Source organism: Tympanuchus pallidicinctus, unplaced genomic scaffold (genome assembly GCF_026119805.1).
Source record: "Tympanuchus pallidicinctus isolate F22 unplaced genomic scaffold, pur_lepc_1.0 scaffold31, whole genome shotgun sequence".
NCBI classification, from domain to species: domain Eukaryota; kingdom Metazoa; phylum Chordata; class Aves; order Galliformes; family Phasianidae; genus Tympanuchus; species Tympanuchus pallidicinctus.
Genome location: NW_026294749.1, coordinates 14,846,278 through 14,864,580, shown reverse-complemented (window position 1 = coordinate 14,864,580; position 18,303 = coordinate 14,846,278). Strand labels below are relative to the sequence as shown.

At 45.9% G+C, this 18,303-nt stretch overlaps 1 protein-coding gene and 1 long non-coding RNA gene across 3 annotated transcripts in view; one reads left to right on the top strand and one right to left on the bottom strand.

Moving 5' to 3' along the window:
- The window catches only part of LOC128087815 (uncharacterized), a 150,925-nt gene that overhangs the window by 98,752 nt on the left and 33,870 nt on the right, over nt 1–18,303 (bottom strand). Inside the window, exon 1 of one of the 2 annotated variants that reach the window (XR_008210027.1) lies at nt 11,386–11,399. The exons of the other annotated variant lie outside the window; for it this stretch is intronic. This is a non-coding gene — a long non-coding RNA (uncharacterized LOC128087815). Of the gene's footprint in view, nt 1–11,385; nt 11,400–18,303 lie in introns of those variants that run through there. 2 annotated transcript variants of the gene reach the window in all.
- Nucleotides 1–18,303, top strand: part of TPK1 (thiamin pyrophosphokinase 1) — a 200,321-nt gene that overhangs the window by 159,888 nt on the left and 22,130 nt on the right.

Genomic DNA, 18,303 nt, shown 5'->3' with positions numbered 1-18,303 from the left:
CTTGGGGAGATCACAAAGAAGTAGCTAAGGTATGCAGGGAGGAAGTTAGGAAGGCAAAAGCCCAACTTGAACTCAGGTTGGCATCTGCAATAAAAGACAATAAAAAATCCTTTTATAAATATATCAACGGCAAAAGAAGAACCAAAGATAATTCTAATCTTATACTTGATGCAGCAGGGAATGTGGTCACTGAGGACAAGGAGAAGGCTGAGGTCCTCAGTGACTTCTTTACATCTGCCTTTAATAGCCAGGCCAGTTATCCTCTGGGCTTTTTATACCCTGATCTGGAAGTCTGGAACGCTGCTCAGAATATGCCCCCAGCAATTCCGGTGGAGACAGTCAGAGAGCTCCTCCTCCATCTGGACTGTCACAAGTCCATGGGACCGGATGGGCTGCACCCTCGGGTGCTGAGGGAGCTGGTGGGGGTGATTGCTTAGCCCCTCTCGGCCATCTATTAGTGCTCCTGGTTAACTGGTGAGATTCCAGAGGATTGGAGGCTTGTTGATATGACTCCCATCTTCAAGAAGGGCCATAAGGAGGATCCGGGGAACTATAGGCCTGTTAGCCTGACCTCGGTACCAGGGAAAGTTATGGAGTAAATCATCTTGGATGAGATTGCACGGCATGTGCGCAGTGTCCAGGGGATCAGGCCCAGCCAGCAGGGGTTTGTGAAAGGCAGGTCGTGTTTGACCAACCTCATCTCCTTCTATGACTGGGTGACCAGTCTGGTAGATGAGGGAAAGGCTGTTGATGCAGTCTACCTAGACTTCAGCAGAGCCTTTGACATGGTCTCTCACAGGCTTCTTCTGGGGAAACTGGCTGCCCATGGCCTGGTCAGGCCTACCCTTCTTTGGGTAAGGAACTGGCTGAGGGCTGTGCCCAGCAGGTCATGGTGAATGGAGAGAAGGCCGGCTGGCGACCCATTTCAAGTGGTGTCCCCCAGGGGTCAGTACTGCAGCCCATCTTGTTTAATATCTTTATTGATGACCTAGATGAGTGCACCCTCAATAAGTTTGCAGATGACAACAAGCTGGGAGGTGGTGTTGATCTGCCTGAGGGTAGGGAGGCCCTTCAGAGGGATTTAGATAGGCTGGACCGCTGGGCTGAGGTGAATGGGATGAGGTTCAACAAGGCCAAGTGTCGGGTCTTGCGCTTTGGGCACAATAACCCCATGCAGCGTTATAGGCTTGGGGATGAGTGGCTGGATGAGTGTGAAGAAGAGAAGGACCTGGGGGTGTTGGTTGATGCTCGGCTGAACATGAGCCGACAGTGTGCCCAGGTGGCCAAGAGGGCCAATGGCATCCTGGCCTACATTAGAAATGGTGTGGCCAGCAGGAGCAGGGAGGTGATCATCCCCTGTACTCAGCACTGGTGAGGCCGCACCTTGAGTACTGTGTTCAGTTTTAGGCCCCTCACTGCAGGAAAGATGTTGAGATCCTGGAGCGTGTGCAGAGAAGGGCAACGAAACTGGTGAGGGTCTGGAGCACAAGTCTTATGAGGAGCGTCTGAGGGAGCTGGCATTGTTCAGTTTGGAGAAAAGGAAAAATCCAACAAAATTGTTGAGGTACAATACAGTAAACAGAGAAATACAGTCTGCATCTCAAGTACCTCTATGGTAGAGCTAGCTGCCTTTTGAGGAGGGGAGAGGAAAATAGTGCACTATACTGTCTGTCTTTTAAGTCCTTTCATAATTTCTCATTATTGACCATTGTCTAGGACTCCTATCTCCATGTCCTTGTAGACTGACAGCATTGGCTGCTTTTTGCTCTTTTGACCCCTCAGGGTTGCCAACTTCTAGATTGGGCTGACCAGGATTCCATCCAACCTGGCTTTCAATGCCTCCACAGATTGGGCATTCACCACAGAATCACAGAATCACAGAATTGTAGGGGTTGGAAGGGACCTCCAGAGATCATCGAGTCCAACCCCCCTGCCAAAGCAGGTTCCCTACAGCAGGTCGCACAGGTAGGCATCCAGGCAGGTCTTGAACATCTCCAGAGAAGGAGACTCCACCACCTCCCTGGGCAGCCTGTTCCAGTGCTCCATCACCCTCACTGTAAAGAAGTTCTTGTGCACATTTGTGCGGAACTTCCTATGCTGCAATTTCCAGCCGTTTCCCCTTGTCCTGTCTCCACTCACCACTGAAAAGAGTCCAGCCTCGCCATTCTGCCCCCCATACCTTAGATATTTATAGACCTGGATCAGGTCCCCTCTCAGTCTTCTTTTCTCAAGGCTGAACAGACCCAGATCACTCAGCCTTTGCTCATAGGAGAGATGCTCCAGGCCCTTCACCATCTTCGTGGCCCTCCACTGGACTCTTTCCAAGAGATCCTTGTCTTTTTTGTACGGGGGAGCCCAGAACTGGACACAGTACTCCAGATGAGGTCTTACCAGGGCAGAGTAGAGGGGGAGGATCACCTCCTTCGACCTGCTGGACACGCTCTTTTTAATGCACCCCAGTAAGCCATTGGCCTTTTTGGCTACAAGGGCACACTGCTGGCTCATGGCCAACCTGTCATCCACCAGGACACCCAGGTCCCTTTCTGCAGGGCTCCCCTCCAGCAGGTCATCCCCCAACCTGTACTGGTGCATGGAATTATTCCTCCCCAGATGCAAGACTCTACACTTGCTTTTGTTAAACCTCATCTGGTTTTTTTCTGCCCAGCTCTCCAGCCTATCCAGGTCTTGCTGAATGGCAGCACAGCCTTCAGGCGTGTCAGCCAATCCTCCCAACTTCGTATCATCAGCAAACTTGCTGAGGGTGGCCATTATCCCCTCATCAAGGTCATTGATGAAGATGTTGAACAAGACCGGACCCAGCACAGACCCCTGAGGAACACTGCTGCTTACAGGCCTCCAACTGGACTCTGCACCACCAACAACAACCCTCTGTGCTCTGTCAGTCAGCCAGTTCTCAACCCACCTCACTGTCCACCTCAGCTTTGTTATAAGGATGTCGTGGGGGACAGTATCAAATGCCTTGCTGAAATCAAGGTAGACTACATCAACTGCTCTCCCCCTATCCACCCAGCCAGAGACAACATCATAGAAGGCTACCAGGTTGGTCAAGCACGACCTCCCCCTTGTGAACCCGTGCTGACTACTCCTGATAACCTCCTCTTCTTCCAGTTGTCTGGAGATGACATCCAATACAAGCTGTTCCATCACCTTTCCAGGGACAGAGGTGAGGCTGACTGGCCTATAATTGCGTGGGTCTTCCTTCTTGCCTTTTTTGAAGACCGGGGTGACGTTGGCTATCTTCCAGTCTTCAGGCACCTCCCCCGTCCTCCAAGACTTCTCAAAGATGACAGAAAGCGGTTCAGCAATCACCTCTGCCAGCTCCCTCAGCACCCGTGGATGAATCCCATCGGGTCCCATGGATTTGTGAACATTGGTGTTGCCTAGGCGCTCCTGAACCACCTCTTCCCTGACAGAAGGGAGGTCTTCCATTCCCCAGATCCTCTCACTAACCTCCAGGGTCTCAGATTCCCGAGGGGGAGCTTTTTCATTGAAAACAGAAGCAAAGAAGGCATTCAGTATCTCCGCCTTCTCAGCATCCCCCGTTACCAGAACACCTCCATCACTTAGCAGGGGAGCCACATTCTCCCTAGTCTTCCTTTTACTGTTAATGTACTTGAAAAAACCTTTTTTATTATCCTTTATCCTCTTTGCCAGATTTAATTCTAGGCAGGCTTTAGCCTTCCTTGTCGCATCCCTGCAGACCCTGACAACATTCCTGTATTCTTCCCAAGTAGTCAGACCCTTTTTTCACATTTCATGGGCCTTCTTCTTTCCTTTGAGTTTGTGCACGAGCTCCTTGCTCATCCTCACAGGTCTCCTGCCACCCTTCCCCATTTCTTCCTCACAGGGACGCACCGATCCTGAGCTTGGAAGAAGAGCTGCTTAAATGCCAACCAGCTCTCACAGGCCCCCTTGCCTTCGAACACCCTAGCCCATGAGACAGCTCCAAGTAGGCCCCGGAAGAGATCGAAGTTGGCTCGCCTAAAGTCCAGGATAGCAATCCTACTTTTTGCTTTACTTCTTCCATTCAGGATCTTGAACTCCACCATCTCGTGGTCACTACAACCCAAGCTGCCCCCGACCTTTACTTCCCTGACAAGCCCTTCTATGTTAGTGAGAATAAGGTCCAGCAGTAGCCCTCTCCTCGTCGATTCCTCAACCACCTGCATCAGGAAGTTGTCTTCAACAGATTGCAGGAACCGTCTGGACCGCGCATGCCTGGCCACATTGCTTTTCCAGCAAATATCTGGATAATTGAAGTCCCCCATAAGCACCAGCGCCTGGGATCGTGACGCTGCTTCTAACTGTTTGTGGAAGGCCTCATCAACCTCCTCCTCCTGATCAGGGGGCCTGTAGCACACACCCACAACGGTGTCAGCCATACCAGCCCACCCCTTGATTCTTACCCACAAGCTCTCCACTGCTACACCACTCTCCCCCAGGTGGAGTTCAATACATTCAAGCTGCTCTCTTACATAAAGAGCAACTCCACCACCCCGCCTCACCAGCCGATCTTTCCTAAAAAGCACATAGCCCTCCATGACAACATTCCAGTCATGCCAGCTGTCCCACCACGTCTCTGTGATCGCAATGAGATCATAGCCATGTGACCGCACGCAGATCTCCATCTCTTCCTGTTTATTTCCCATACTGCGTGCATTAGTATATAGACACTTCAGGGAGGCAGCATTCCCCTGCCACACTCCATCCCTTTGAACTCCACCCTCATCACCCATCAAGTTCACTTTTGAACTTTGAACTACCTGAGCCTCAGCAGTCCTCATTTTGTCCCCTTCCCCCTTCTTACCTAGTTTAAAGACCTTTCAATGAGGCCTGCCAGCTCCTGGGCTAGGATCCTTTTACCCCTTGTAGACAGTTGAGCTCCATCTGCAGCCGTCATGCCAGGAGCTGAGTAAGTTGCCCCACCTCTGTGCGCAACGTGTTCCAGTGCCTCATCATCCTCTGAGTAAAACATTTCCTCCTAACAACTAACCTAAATCTCTCCTCCTTTCATTTAAAGCCACTCCCCTTTGTCTTGTCACTATCAGACTGTATAAAAAATTGGTCCCCCTCTTGATCATAAGCTCACTTATAATCGCTCGCTTACAAGTACTAGAAGGCTGCAATGAGGTCTCCCTGGAGCTTTCTCTTCTCAAAGCTAACTAGATTATCTTTAAGGTCCCCTGCAACCTAAGCCATTCTATCATTCTAAGACTCTTTGTCCTAGCAAGATATCAGGTTCTTTCCTACTTTGGACTCCTCTCCCAGACTTTTTTTCCCTCTGTCCAGATTAGGGATTCATCATTTCAGTTTAAATCATTCTTTTTTGGGCAGAGAACTACAGCTATTCACCCTTCCTCAGAAAGCATTCCTTGGCCCAGTTGGCTGCCTACACCATGACAATATGTATGGTATTTCTCTTTTGGAACAATCTAGCCTGCCGTATCTCTGTTCAGCATCTCTAGCCTCTTTCTGCGAGTGCAGTCTAGGGCTGCTGTAAAGTAAAGCTTTGGATTGCTTGCAGAGTTGTCTAACTCAGTTGGCAGTCAAGAGTCTGCCTCAGCATTTTAATGGGCTTTGACTGAAAGGATTTCAGAGAACTTCTGCTCCTTTGCTTGAAAACATGCTTTCTTTGTGCAGGACTTTTAACAACTTCCCCTAAGGATTAAATTCACTTTGTGTGGAAGGTTTTGCAGCTACAAGGTAACCTAAGTTTTACTCTGTGGAAGTAGAGGTACATGAAAGTTCTATTTGTTATGCCTTAGGAAATTGACATTTTGTTAATTACTCTTGTCAAGCTGTGATTACCGACAAGAAGTAGATTCTTGGCAACTCACCTGGCAAGCAAAAAATTGACCACTTTCCTCAATCCCTCTTAAAGAAATAATAGTTCTCTTCAAATTCAACCCGTTTGTAACTTTGCTGAAGAACAAACATTCCCTCAGCTGGCTCAGAGGGAATGCTTTAGAGCAGAATGTAGTCATAAAGCTTATCTCTAGCCCATGTTACAAAGCTCATCTCTAGCCCATGTTACTTTTTTAGAGTTACAGTTTTTAGGAAAATCGGTTTTAGGACTTGAAGTACAGATTAGGTGTTCTGTGGTTACCTGCTTGGCAAGTTGCATCACCATCCTGGAAGGTAAAACTACTAAGCTTTCTAAAGGTTGTAACGTCTCCTTGTTTTGCTGCAGATACACTATGCTAGCAGCTGCCGGGAGCATAACATTGGAGAATTCTTACTGCAGCTATTCTACATCTGTGACTTTTATGCTATTACATAACATTTATGTACAGAGTGATACCAGTGGAAAAAGCTGATGAGTGAAAAAAATCTGCACATTCGAGTAACAAAATCCAGTACTGATGGGATAAATACATTCTGAAATGAATGCTGCCTTTGGGGTTTCATGTGATGTTGTAATTTTCAACTTGGGATATCATTCTGTGGACTGTGGTCAGCACACCAGAGGTATGGCATGCTATCCAGAGAGACATAGATAGGCTTGATAAGTCAGCCCAGGTGAAACTCATGAGGTTCAACAAATCCAAGTGCAAGGTCTTGCACTGTGCTGGTGAGGCCTCACCTGGAGTACTGCATCCAGATGTGGAGTCCTCGGTACAGGAGACACAGACCTGTTGAGGCACACCCAGAATAAGGCCGCAAAAATGATTCAAGGGATGGAACACCTCTCCTACAAGGACAAGCTGAAAGAGTGTTCAGCCTGGAGAAGGCTCCAAGGTGGCCTGATAGCAGCCTTTCAATATCTAAAGGGGAGCTCCAGGAAGGAAGGGACAGACTCTTTAGCAGGGTCTGTGGTGACAGAACAAGAGGAAATGATTTCAAGCTTAAAGAGGGTAGTTTTTTATTAGGTATAAGGAAAAGTTGTTTACAGTGAAGTTGGTGAGGCAATGGAACAGGTTGCCCAGGGACATGGTGGATGCCCCACCCCTGAAGACTTTCAAGGTGAGGCTGGATCAGGCCCTTGGCAATCTGATCTTGCTGTGGATGCCCCTGTTCATTGCAGGGGAGTTGGACTAGATGACCTTTAAACATCCCTTACAACTGTATAGCTTTGTGAAGATTTCTGCTGTGCAGAAGATAAGTAGTATGGACATGAATCTCTCCTCTCTCTCTCTCCTTCCTCTTCTTTCATATGGGACCAGTGCAGATTAAAAAAAAAAAAAAAAAAAAAAAAAAGAAAAAAAAAATGATGGAAATTCATTATGTGGATGGGAGACACATTTGCAAGTGTAAGTGTAGACAGGACTTGAATATATGTGGGATAAGGGGATTGGTTTATCAGAGGTACTTCTTTAGTCAGTAATCAGCATCATCTAACTTCAGGAGGGTAATGTTAAATTTTGTTTTAGTGCTTCATACCTTTTTTTTTTGCTTCCACTCTCTACCTCTGGCAGAAATCTTAATTCCTAGACTTAAGTCCCTGAATGGAAATACCAGATTGTCCCAAATAACCCATGCAGCAATGGCTGATCTTGAGGATGTATGATCCCTAGTACAAAAGTAGTTCTTCTGATTCTTTATGTAATGTTATTTTGTGCTGCAAGTGTTGTGCCATCTACACATGGACTTGCCTGGCCTCTATGCTCCAGTCACATGAAATTGCTGTTTCCCTCTCCTGTAAATATAAGCGGCTCATGAGCTGAAAGTTAGAGATATTAATGATTGTCAGTCTTGTGTCCTGGATCAAAAGGCAGAGTAGTGACGGGTCCCTTGAAGCAAGCAGTGGCAGTTCTGTGCTCCCTGCTGAGAATGAATCATGTGATCTTCCCATGTTATAAATGGAAAATCTGATAGGAATAGATGGTGCCAAAACTCCTGCATATGCTAATCAATGGTTCAGCTAATGTATGGCAGTAGTAGGAAATTCTTCAGAATAAAAATCATCCTACTGCTTGAAAGGGTAGTGTTTTCTCTTGAAAGCAAAATTTATTGAATTACGGTACTTAATATTTTAGGTCTTCTGCCTTGTCAGATGAAGCTTTGCTAGAGCTAGCAGCGGTTGATTCAAATATATAGCTTCTGCAATAGTCTGGAGATGACACTAAAGTCTTCACTGCTGCTAATCTGGCTGGGGATGACAATTACAGTGATAACTATGTGGGAGCTCCAGCGTCTCAGAAGCAAAGCAGAGCGGTATTTTCTTTGTAGAGAATTTGTTTCATGACCAGCCCAAAGCAGTAAATCAAACACTTCAGTGTTTAACTGATGCAGGTCACCTGATACAATCTCATGACATTTTGCAGTAAAGCAAAGCTCATTATTAGTAAAATTGTATTGCTTTGTACATTTTAGTTTTGGAATGCATACATATTCATTATTTTGTCTGCTCTTGAAAGATTTAGCAGTTGGTTATTATAGTTAGATAATTACTAAATACATCTTGTTATTCTGCAACTTGAATGAAATGCAAACTTGGTGGCCAGCAAGGAATACTCAGAAAAACTGATCAGTGCTAAACTGAAAAATAATTAGATAGTGCTACTTTCTGCAGTGCATGATTTCACTCTGGAGTACATCAAACTGAGATGGTATTGCATTTTGTTCAGCACTGATTGTGAGATTTCCTTCAAGGAGTCAAGTATTGGGATGGGCTGCCCAGGGCAGTGAAAGAATCCCCTCCCTGGAGGTGTCTAAGGAATGTGTGGATGTGGGCACTGAGGGTCATGGCTTAGTGATGAGACTGATCAGTTCAGATTGACGGTTGGACTTGGTAATCTTGAACGTCTTTACCTCTTTCTGTTTTAATTTTCCTTGGAATCATCATTAGTAAATCAGAAGTGCTTCAATGGCCACACAGCCAATCTCTATGACAGCACCAACATAAACTCTGCCTTTGCAATACAGTAGTATTCAGGGTAGCTCATTAACTACCGAGAAGACTGCTAAAAGTAATGTGTCTATTTTAGTAGATTATAGTAGTAGATTATATTTCCTCATTGCAGAAAATGAGCCCATCAGCATATTGTTTTTTCCTTCAGCTAGTACTTCTCAGGCACACAGAACATAACAAGATTCAAGCCAGCATGTCATAGAATCATAGAATCATAGAACAGCCTGGGTTGAAAAGGACTGTAATGATTATCTAATTTCAACACCCAATGGGGGAGGGGTTGTAAGTTTTGCAGTAAAAAAAAAAATACAACAGCTACAGAGCCATAGTCTTCTTGTAGGAATGGAGATTTGGAGTAGTCACTGAAAGGATGGCATTACACCTGGGTCATTAGGGGTTTTAAAGACAGGAATTAATCATTTCTGAAATTAGACCACATTTCTAGCTAACTGGAACCCTTACTCTCCAAATGTAGGAACAGGGCCAAAAGGCATCAAACTGGTCTAGAAGAAGGCAAGTATATTTTGATTTGCATTGAGTGTGCTGTTCTGGGAAAGACAGTCAGAGCTATGCAGATATTTTTCAAAGTTTTCGCTTTTCCTCCTCCTAGTTACACTGCCAATATTTGGTTTATCTTATATTGACGGTTATTGTTTCATAGGTTAAACTAGCACTTCTCATTTTTTTCTTCTTAACTGATACCTTTTTCTTGTTATGTGTACACACCTTAAAAAAAAGAAAACAATCTTTAAAATAATCTTTAAAATAATTCAGGGTCTTGAGTAAAGACCCTGAATCTACAGGGAATTGTGTTTCTGGTCGCTCTTTTTAAGCAAATACAGAAACATGCAATGAGTTCAGAATTTCTCAGTTCTCATCAGATTTAGCAGAAGCATGACTGAAGCATGCCCTCACCCACTGTAGGGCTTGGAGTTGCTGCAGTGCATCTGCAGGGGAGAAGAGAAGCTTATGAGAACTGCAGATATAAAACCCTGTAATCAGACCATCCACCAGTTCCTGCAGCCCCAAGCTGCCCTCAGCCAGCCTGAGGGAGGGCGCCGGCCCCATAGCTCTCCTCTGATGCTCTGCATGAGATCTGATTGAGGATCTGCTCAACACATCAGTTGAAGGCAATTCCTCCCTACAGGTAACTCAACAGACTAATACCTGTTTCTTCAATGACAAGGTCTTGATGTTTGGGAAAGGCTTTTCCTTGTTTGCTTTGTCTAGTCTGAGCTATTCTCACCCTCAGATGGGCCTTCCACGTCCAGTGCCTCATATATGTTGTAGAGAGGCACCTGGGGGTTGGTAGAACAGGCAAGGATTTTCCTTTTTATCTTTGAGTACAGACTTGCTTCCATCCTCTCCTTTCCTTTGTGTTCCTTTGTGTTTTGTTTTTTTTTTTTTTTTTCTTTGAAATAACCTGTTTGTGCATGCATAGTTTTCCTACTCCTTCTTTTTGTCTCCCATTATACTTTTTAACTATGTATTTCATCCTGTAGCCTCGCCACAAGGCAAAGCAGATGGTCTGTCTCCTCACATTTTACATAGCTATTTTGTCTACTGTTCTGCCATGCTAGTGAAAGGCTCATGCACTCTACCACTGTAGACAGCTGGAGGTCTGGACAGCTACATAGGTGGCTCCTAATTCAGTCAGAGTTGCAGTACCCTTCCTGGCAGAGACAGATACTGTGACATTTCTTTGGGTGGATACCAGGACTAACTCTCTGACCTTGGAGGGTGGTAATCCTGCACTTAGAATGTGACAACTCTGTACTCTGAGGGTGATGATCATCTAATGAACATCTCATGATGAAGTTTAACAAAAAACGAGTGTAGAGTCTTGCATCTGAGGAGGAATAATTGCATGCACCGGTACAGACTGGGGGATGACCTGCTGGAGAGGAGCTCTGCGGAGAGGGAGCTGGGTGTCCTGGTGGAAAACAGATTGGCCATGAGACAGCAGTGTGCCCTTATGGCCAAAAAGGCCAATGGCATTCTGGGCTGCTTTATAAAGAATGTGGCCAGCAAGTCGAAGGAGGTGATCTTCCCCTTCTGCTCTGCCCTGGTAAGGCCTCATCTGGAGTACTGTGTCCAGTTCTGGGCTCCCCAGTACAAAACAGACAGGGATCTCTTGGAAAGAGTCCAGCGGAGGGCCACAAAGATGGTGAGGGGCCTGGAGCATCTCTCCTATGAAGAAAGCTGAGTGAACTGGGTGTGTCCAGCCTTGAGAAAAGAAGACTTAGAGGGGACCTGATCCAGGTCTATAAATATCTAAGGTATGGGGGGCAGAGTGGCGAGGCTGGACTGTTTCCAGCAGTGTGTGGAGACAGGACAAGGGGAAACAGCCAGAAACTGCAGCAGAGGAAGTTCTGCACAAATGTGCACAAGAACTTCTTTACAGTGAGGTGACGGAGCACTGGAACAGGCTGCCCAGGGGTTGTGGAGTCTCCTTCTCTGTAGATATTCAAGACCCACCTGGACACCTACTTGTGTGACCTGCTGTAGGGAACTGCTTTGGCAGGGGGGTTGGACTCGATGATCTCTGGAGCTCCCTTCGGACCCCTACGATTCTGTGATTCTGTGATTCTCTCTAGCATGCGGGGGACTCTGCTCACCTGTTCTGTGTGAACTGCTCACTCAAGCTGCTGTGCCACTGTCTTCTGTCTCTCCACGTCCTGTTCCAATCGCTCCCTAGTGGCAGGTTTAATACCTGTGGGGGGTTCAGCTGCTGTCACCTCCTGGCTCTTCCCACACAATGTCAGTGCTTCTGCACCTCAGAATCTGTGCCCTCCCTTCCTAATGGCATTTTTGCTACGGTTTTATCATTCTGTGAAGGCTCTCCTGGTGTGAACTTCTGCTATGAAGCTGATCCACCCAAAGTCTTTGCTAAAATGATTGAAACAGCACTTTCGGTGGGTTTTTTAAAACTGCTGCTGTCGTGGTGATTTTTCCCTATTACAGCATTTTGCTTTTGATTGAATCTAACCTGCAGGGTATTAAACTTTGGCATTTGAATGTTTTGTTTGTTTGTTTGTTTGTTGCTATTTTTACTTAACATGGTTTTTTGTTATGGCCAAATGCCACTTCATTTATCTGTTCTCACCAGTTCTTTGTATTCTCTCTCATTTCTCTGACCAGGGCAGACTAGGAATGCACAGAACTGTAGAATGGCTTGGATTGAAAGAGTTCTTAAAGCCCATCCAGTTTCATCACTCCTGCCATGAGTAGGAGCATCTCCCACCAAACCACATTTCCCAGGGTTCTATCCAATCTCACGTTGTATACCTGCAGGGATGGGTTATCCACAGCTTCTCTGGGCAGCCTATGCCAGTGCCCCATTAAGTACAAGTAAAAAAAAATCAAAAAAAAAAATATCAACAAGTCCTCAATGAAATTTTTTTTTTTTTTTTCGGTAATAGTAATAGCCCATTGTTAAACACCAGCCAGAGAGTGCTGACATGTAAAATGGACACAACACCTGAAATTGTGAGGAAAGGGAGGGGCAGCTTTGCTAGCTGAAGAATCAACACTGCGTGTAGAATGAGACTGATGTGCCAATAGCTGCTAATGCTTTGTATGTGGATATAAACCTGTTGAGTCTGAAATGTAACTTCAAAACAAATCATTTACAAAACAAATATTTATGTAGACGAGGAGGTTAGATAAACTTTCCCAGCAGCAAACATTTACAAGTATATTTATGCTGCAGGCTGTAGAGGTAACTGTATTTTGCTTTGCTTTCTTTTGAACTGTGTCAACGGTTTAAGGGCTGGTTCGGCCCCGTTCTGTGACGAGCTGGGTGGAGGGATCCGCAGATCCGCGCCTCCGGAAAAAAGGAAACAGGAGACCCCAAAATAATTAAAACAGAGGCAACGATCTGAGGAGAAACAAACTAATTTACTAAGTATATTATCGGAATGCAAGATAACACACTATAATACAATATAATCAGAATTGAAGCTAATAAATCAAATATAATGAGAGAGAAAGAATGTCCGAAAGGTGGATAGGCCTCACCACAACGCTGAGGTGAGATGCGCAGTCCAGTTGAGCAGCAGGGAGACGGGAGCAGTGAGCAGCGAGCAGTGTCCACGACCAAGGGCAGGCGAGAAAGAGAACTAAAGTGACCTTGCCAGGAGTTAAACCTCCTCTCCCTGACCGCAAGGTCCCCTGGGGAATGTAGTTCTTCTTCTCTTCAGGGCAGGTACCCAGGACTTGAGCATTGACAGTTAAAGTCCCAGTGCCCCACATGATGTTATGATGTGGAATACTGAAAGCCAAAAATCACAAAACCATGACATTCCACCCCTTATTCTACATCACTACATCATGCTTAATATGTATACAAACAGTAATTACCAAACATTAAACACACGCACGCACAAAATTAATTGTGGCGCATGTGTCACAATCATGGATAACCTGTGCAATAGCATCCATAGTTAAGTCCACCCCTTGGTCTCCAGCCCATTTGTATGTTGCATCTCTTCCTTCATGACCTGAGGTCTCATGGGCCCACCGAGCTAGAAATAATTCACTCTTCTGTTGCTAGTCCAAGTCTATTTGAGCCACCTTAATTTTGGCAGCTTGGCCTACCTGATGGTTATTTTGCTGTTCTTCAGTAGCCCGACTCTTGGGCACATGAGCATCTACATGGCACACCTTTACAACCATATTCTTTATTCGGGCAGCAATGTCTTTCCACAGTTCAGCAGCCCAAATAAGTTTACCCCTTCTTTGCCAGTTATTTTGCTCCCACTGCTGTAACCACCCCCGTAAGGCATTTGCCACCATCCATGAGTCAGTGTAAAGATAGAGCATTGGCCACCTCTCCTGCTCAGCGACATCTAAGGCCAGTTGGACAGCCTTTACCTCTGCAAATTGGCTTGATTCGCCTTTCCCTTCAGTGGCCTCTGCAACTTGTCGTGTGGGGCTCCACACAGCAGATTTCCATCTGCGATGCTTTCCCACGATACGACACGATCCATCTGTGAACAGGGCATATTTCTTTTCATTCTCTGGTAGTTCATTGTATGGTGGGGCCTCTTTAGCACGTGATACTTCTTCTCCTGGCGATGTTCCAAACTTTTTACCTTCAGGCCAGTCCATAATCACCTCTAGGATTCCTGGACGGCTGAGGTTCCCCATCCGCGCTCGCTGCGTAATCAACGCAACCCACTTACTCCAAGTGGCATCAGTGGCATGATGGGTGGAGGGAACCTTTCCCTTAAACATCCAGTTCAACACTGGCAGTCAAGGTGCCAGAATGAGCTGTGTTTCAATACCGACTACTTCGGAAGCAGCCCGAACCCCCTCATATGCAGCTAAGATCTCCTTTTCAGTTGGAGTGTAGTGCTCTTCAGACCCTCTGTACGCCCGACTCCAGAATCCCAGGGGTCGGCCTCGGGTCTCTCCTCAGGCTCTTTGCCACAAACTCCAAGTGGGACCTTTCTCTCCAGCAGCGGTATAGAGGATGTTCTTCACATCCTGTCCCATCCGTACTGGCCCCAGGACCACAGCACGGGCTATCTCCTGCTTAATCTGTTCAAAAGCCTGCTGCTGCTCAGGTCCCCATGTAAATTCATTCTTCATTCACGTCACATGATAAAGGGGGCTTACAACGAGGCTGTAGTTTGGAACGTGCATTCTCCAAAAACCCACTAAGCCCAGAAACATTTGTTATTAGTGTATTAGTGGGCGGAGACATGGCAGTGATTTTGTCTATCACATCTGTCGGGATGTGACGACGGCCATCTTGCCACTTTATGCCTAGGAACTGAATTTCCTGGGCAGGTCCTTTCACTTTGCTTCGCTTAATAGCGAAACCAGCACAGAGAAGGATCTGGATTATTTGCTTTCCTTTCTCAAAAACTTCCTTTGCTGTGTTGGCCCACACAATGATGTCATCAATATACTGTAAGTGCTCAGGAGCACCTCCCTGTTCCAGTGCAGCTTGGATCAGCCCATGGCAAATGGTTGGGCTATGTTTCCACCCCTGGGGCAAACGATTCCTGGTATACTGAATGCCCCTCCGGGTGAAAGCAAACTGTGGCCTAGATTCTTTGGCCAAAGGAATGGAGAAAAAGGCATTAGCAATGTCAATGGTGGCATACCATTTGGCTGCTTTTGACTCCAGTTCATATTGGAGTTCTAACATATCTGGCACAGCAGCACTCAGTGGGCGTGTGACTTCATTCAGGCCATGGTAATCTACTGTCAGCCTCCATTCTCCACTGGCTTTACGCACTGGCCATATGGGACTGTTAAAAGGTGAGTGAGTTTTGCTGATCACTCCCTGACTCTCTAATTGACGAATCAACTTATGAATTGGGAGCAAGGAATGCCTGTTGGTGCGGTACTGCCGCCTGTGCACTGTTTTTGTAGCTATCGATACCTGTTGCTCTTCCACTCGTAGCAACCCCACAACAGACGGATCTTCTGATAAGCCAGGCAAAACAGATAACTGTTTAGCACCTTCTGTGTCTACAGCAGCTATATCCAAAGGCCCATCGAAACCCTTTGGGATCCTTAAAATATCCCCTTCTGAGGTAATCAATACCAAGTATACATGGAGCCTCTGGACTAGTCGCAATAGGGTGCCTTTGCCAGTCTTTACCAGTGAGGCTGATTTCGGCCTCCAACATAGTCAGCTCTTGGGAACCCCCAGTCACCCCATGAATATAAACTGATTCTGTCCCTTGGTGACTTGAGGGCATTAAGGTGCACTGAGCACCAGTGTCCACCAGGGCCTTATATTTCTGTGGTTCTGATGTGCCAGGCCATCTAATCCACACAGTCCAATAAACTCTATTATCCCTCTCCCCCCCTGGCTGGGGGCAGGGCCCCTCTATTTGTTACCTCCGTTGTCTGCAGCAACTGGAGCAATCACCTTTTTGGAGAAGTACACCTTGGTGGTTGATTTGCCTTGTAATTCTTTTACCCGTGCTTGAAGTGCAGGAGTAGGTTGCTTATGCCACTTCTTCATATCTTCTCCATGATCACATAGGTAATGCCACAAGGCAAAACGTGACATAGTCTTACTGCTGTCACTTGCTTGAGCAGGAGGACGTCTTCTTTTGATAGCTGAGACGTTGGATGACACCGGCTGGGAGGAAACCAAGTTGATCAGTCCCTCCAGCAGGCCGTCTTGGGAATTCTGATCTCCATTGGTTGTATCTGTTACCACCATGGATCCATCAGCATTAGGCATGGTAGACAGTTTGTCTATGATACCTTCTTGCTTGCTCTCCATTCTGTTCAGCTTTTCAGCTACCTTTGCAATGGCTGAAACACAAACTCGTAGAGGGCTTAAATGTAACTCAAAGTCTTGAAGTTTATTAATCAGTTCATTTATAAGGGGTCTTCTTTCCCCTCTGCCATACATTGCTGCAAATGTACTGGCGTACCTCTCTGGTGCAGTCTTTGTGAATGTACGCCACATGTTTGGTGTACACCTTACTCTCTCAGGATCATGCTCTTGGTCTGGATCATCAGGAATGAAATCAGGGCTATGCAGCATTTCTACAACAGCATATTCTCTCAAATAACTGATGCCTTTTTCTATATTAGTCCATTTCTTTTTCTCAGGCATCAGATCGTCTTTGAAGGGGTATCTTTCTTTTACAGCTAACAACATCCGCTTCCAGAGGGTGAAGGCCTGGTTCTGGCATGTACCAATGCCTCTGTCAATGGCGGAGTCCCTAGCGATGCCACCCAATTGGCGAGCTTCTCTACTATCTAGCCACACACTGTTGGCCCCATTGTTCCAACATCGAAGTAACCAAGTGGCAATAGGCTCATTTGGGTAACGTGAGAAGTCTTTTCTCAGACTTCAAATTTCATTCATTTTCAGAGATCGATCAACAAAGGTAACGATATCTTGCTCACCTCTTACTCTTTCAGGACTTCTTGTTGCCTCTGTAGGCGTTGGTGACCGTGGTCTTACTGAGGGCCCCTCACCTGGACTCAGGGGTGCTTCTCTTAGACCTCGGAGCCAATCCTCTTACAGGGGCGACTGACATCAATTGTGGTGCCTCCTGTGGTTGATCAGGTTGGTCAGTTCTGATGCTCTCACCCTCTAGCTCTGTCATTGGAGTCTGTCATGTTCGACTATGAGATTATTTAGTTCAGATTGGAGGGTGTCTCGCTCAATTTGGAGGGTGTTGAGTTTGGATTGGAGGGAGTCTCGCTCGGATTCGAAGGCATCTCGTTGAGATTGGAGATTCCTTCTCTCAGCTCGGAGATTCTCCCCTTCGGCTTGGAGACTTTCTCTTTGCGTTTGGAGACTCTGTTTCTCAACTAGGAGACTCTCTCTCTGGACCTGGAGACTCTCCCTCTCGATTTGGAGGGCATCTTTCTCGGACTTGAGGATATCCCTCTCAGCTCTCAGACACTCTCTCTCACTTTCACAAACTCTCTCCCTTTTTGGGATACTATTGAATAAGGCCCGATAAGCATTAGCCAGGCCCCAAATCAGTTGTGCCTCCTCAGATCTGCCTGAGCCGCAACATTCCTGTCTCAAATAAATGCTTAAGCTTTCAGGGTCTTTCAGGTGTTCAGGAGTAAAGTTCCATGACACCGAAGATGTCCATCTCTCTAAAATCTCTCCCAAGCCTCTCCACACTCCCTGCCATTCAGTATTCTCTGGTTCTGGGGAAGGCTTTCTCAAAATACAATAAATACAAAAACTGACTGAAATAATGAACAGTAAATTCAGGGAGATTAACAAAGCCATCAGGTGAGCATTCAAAAACTGCATAAAGAATTCAAAGGAGAGACTGGGAACCTGTTTAAAAATCCCAAGTTTTGTGAAATTAGCAGCTCCCTCTGAAAACAGGTTTAAAAGAGAAAGTGAAATCATTTTTTTTTTTCCTCTCTTTACGGGACCAAGATAGCAGTGCTCAAAGTTTACAAATATCCCAGAACACTGGCAGTCCGCCTAGACTTTCAAGGTCAAGTTTTCAGTGAGCACCAGTGAAAAACATAAACTTTCCCAACAAAGCTCTCCGAGAGCAGAGAGAGATTCGTTCTAAAAAGCTAAAAAACAGCCTTTGCCCGCATTCTCCACCAAGAATGTCAACGGTTTAAGGGCTGGTTCAGCCCGGTTCTTGAGCACATGATGTTATGATGTGGAATACCAAAAGCCAAAAATCACAAAACCATGACAAACTGGTATAAATCATAAATAAGTCAGTTGTCTTCAGTAGGATGCCTTCTCATTTCTCATTTGTTTCATTCTGTATCAGTAGGAAACTTTTCCAGGTGCCTATTAAAAGTTTTTTCTCTTGGGGGAAGAAGTTAAAAGCTACAGGAAGGTCACTGTTTATTATTTTCTTTTTTTTTTTTTTTTTCTTTCTTTTTTCTTTTTTTTAATTGCTTTTTGTTTACTTTGAGATTGTGCAAGTGTTTTTTGTGGTTATATTCTAGGA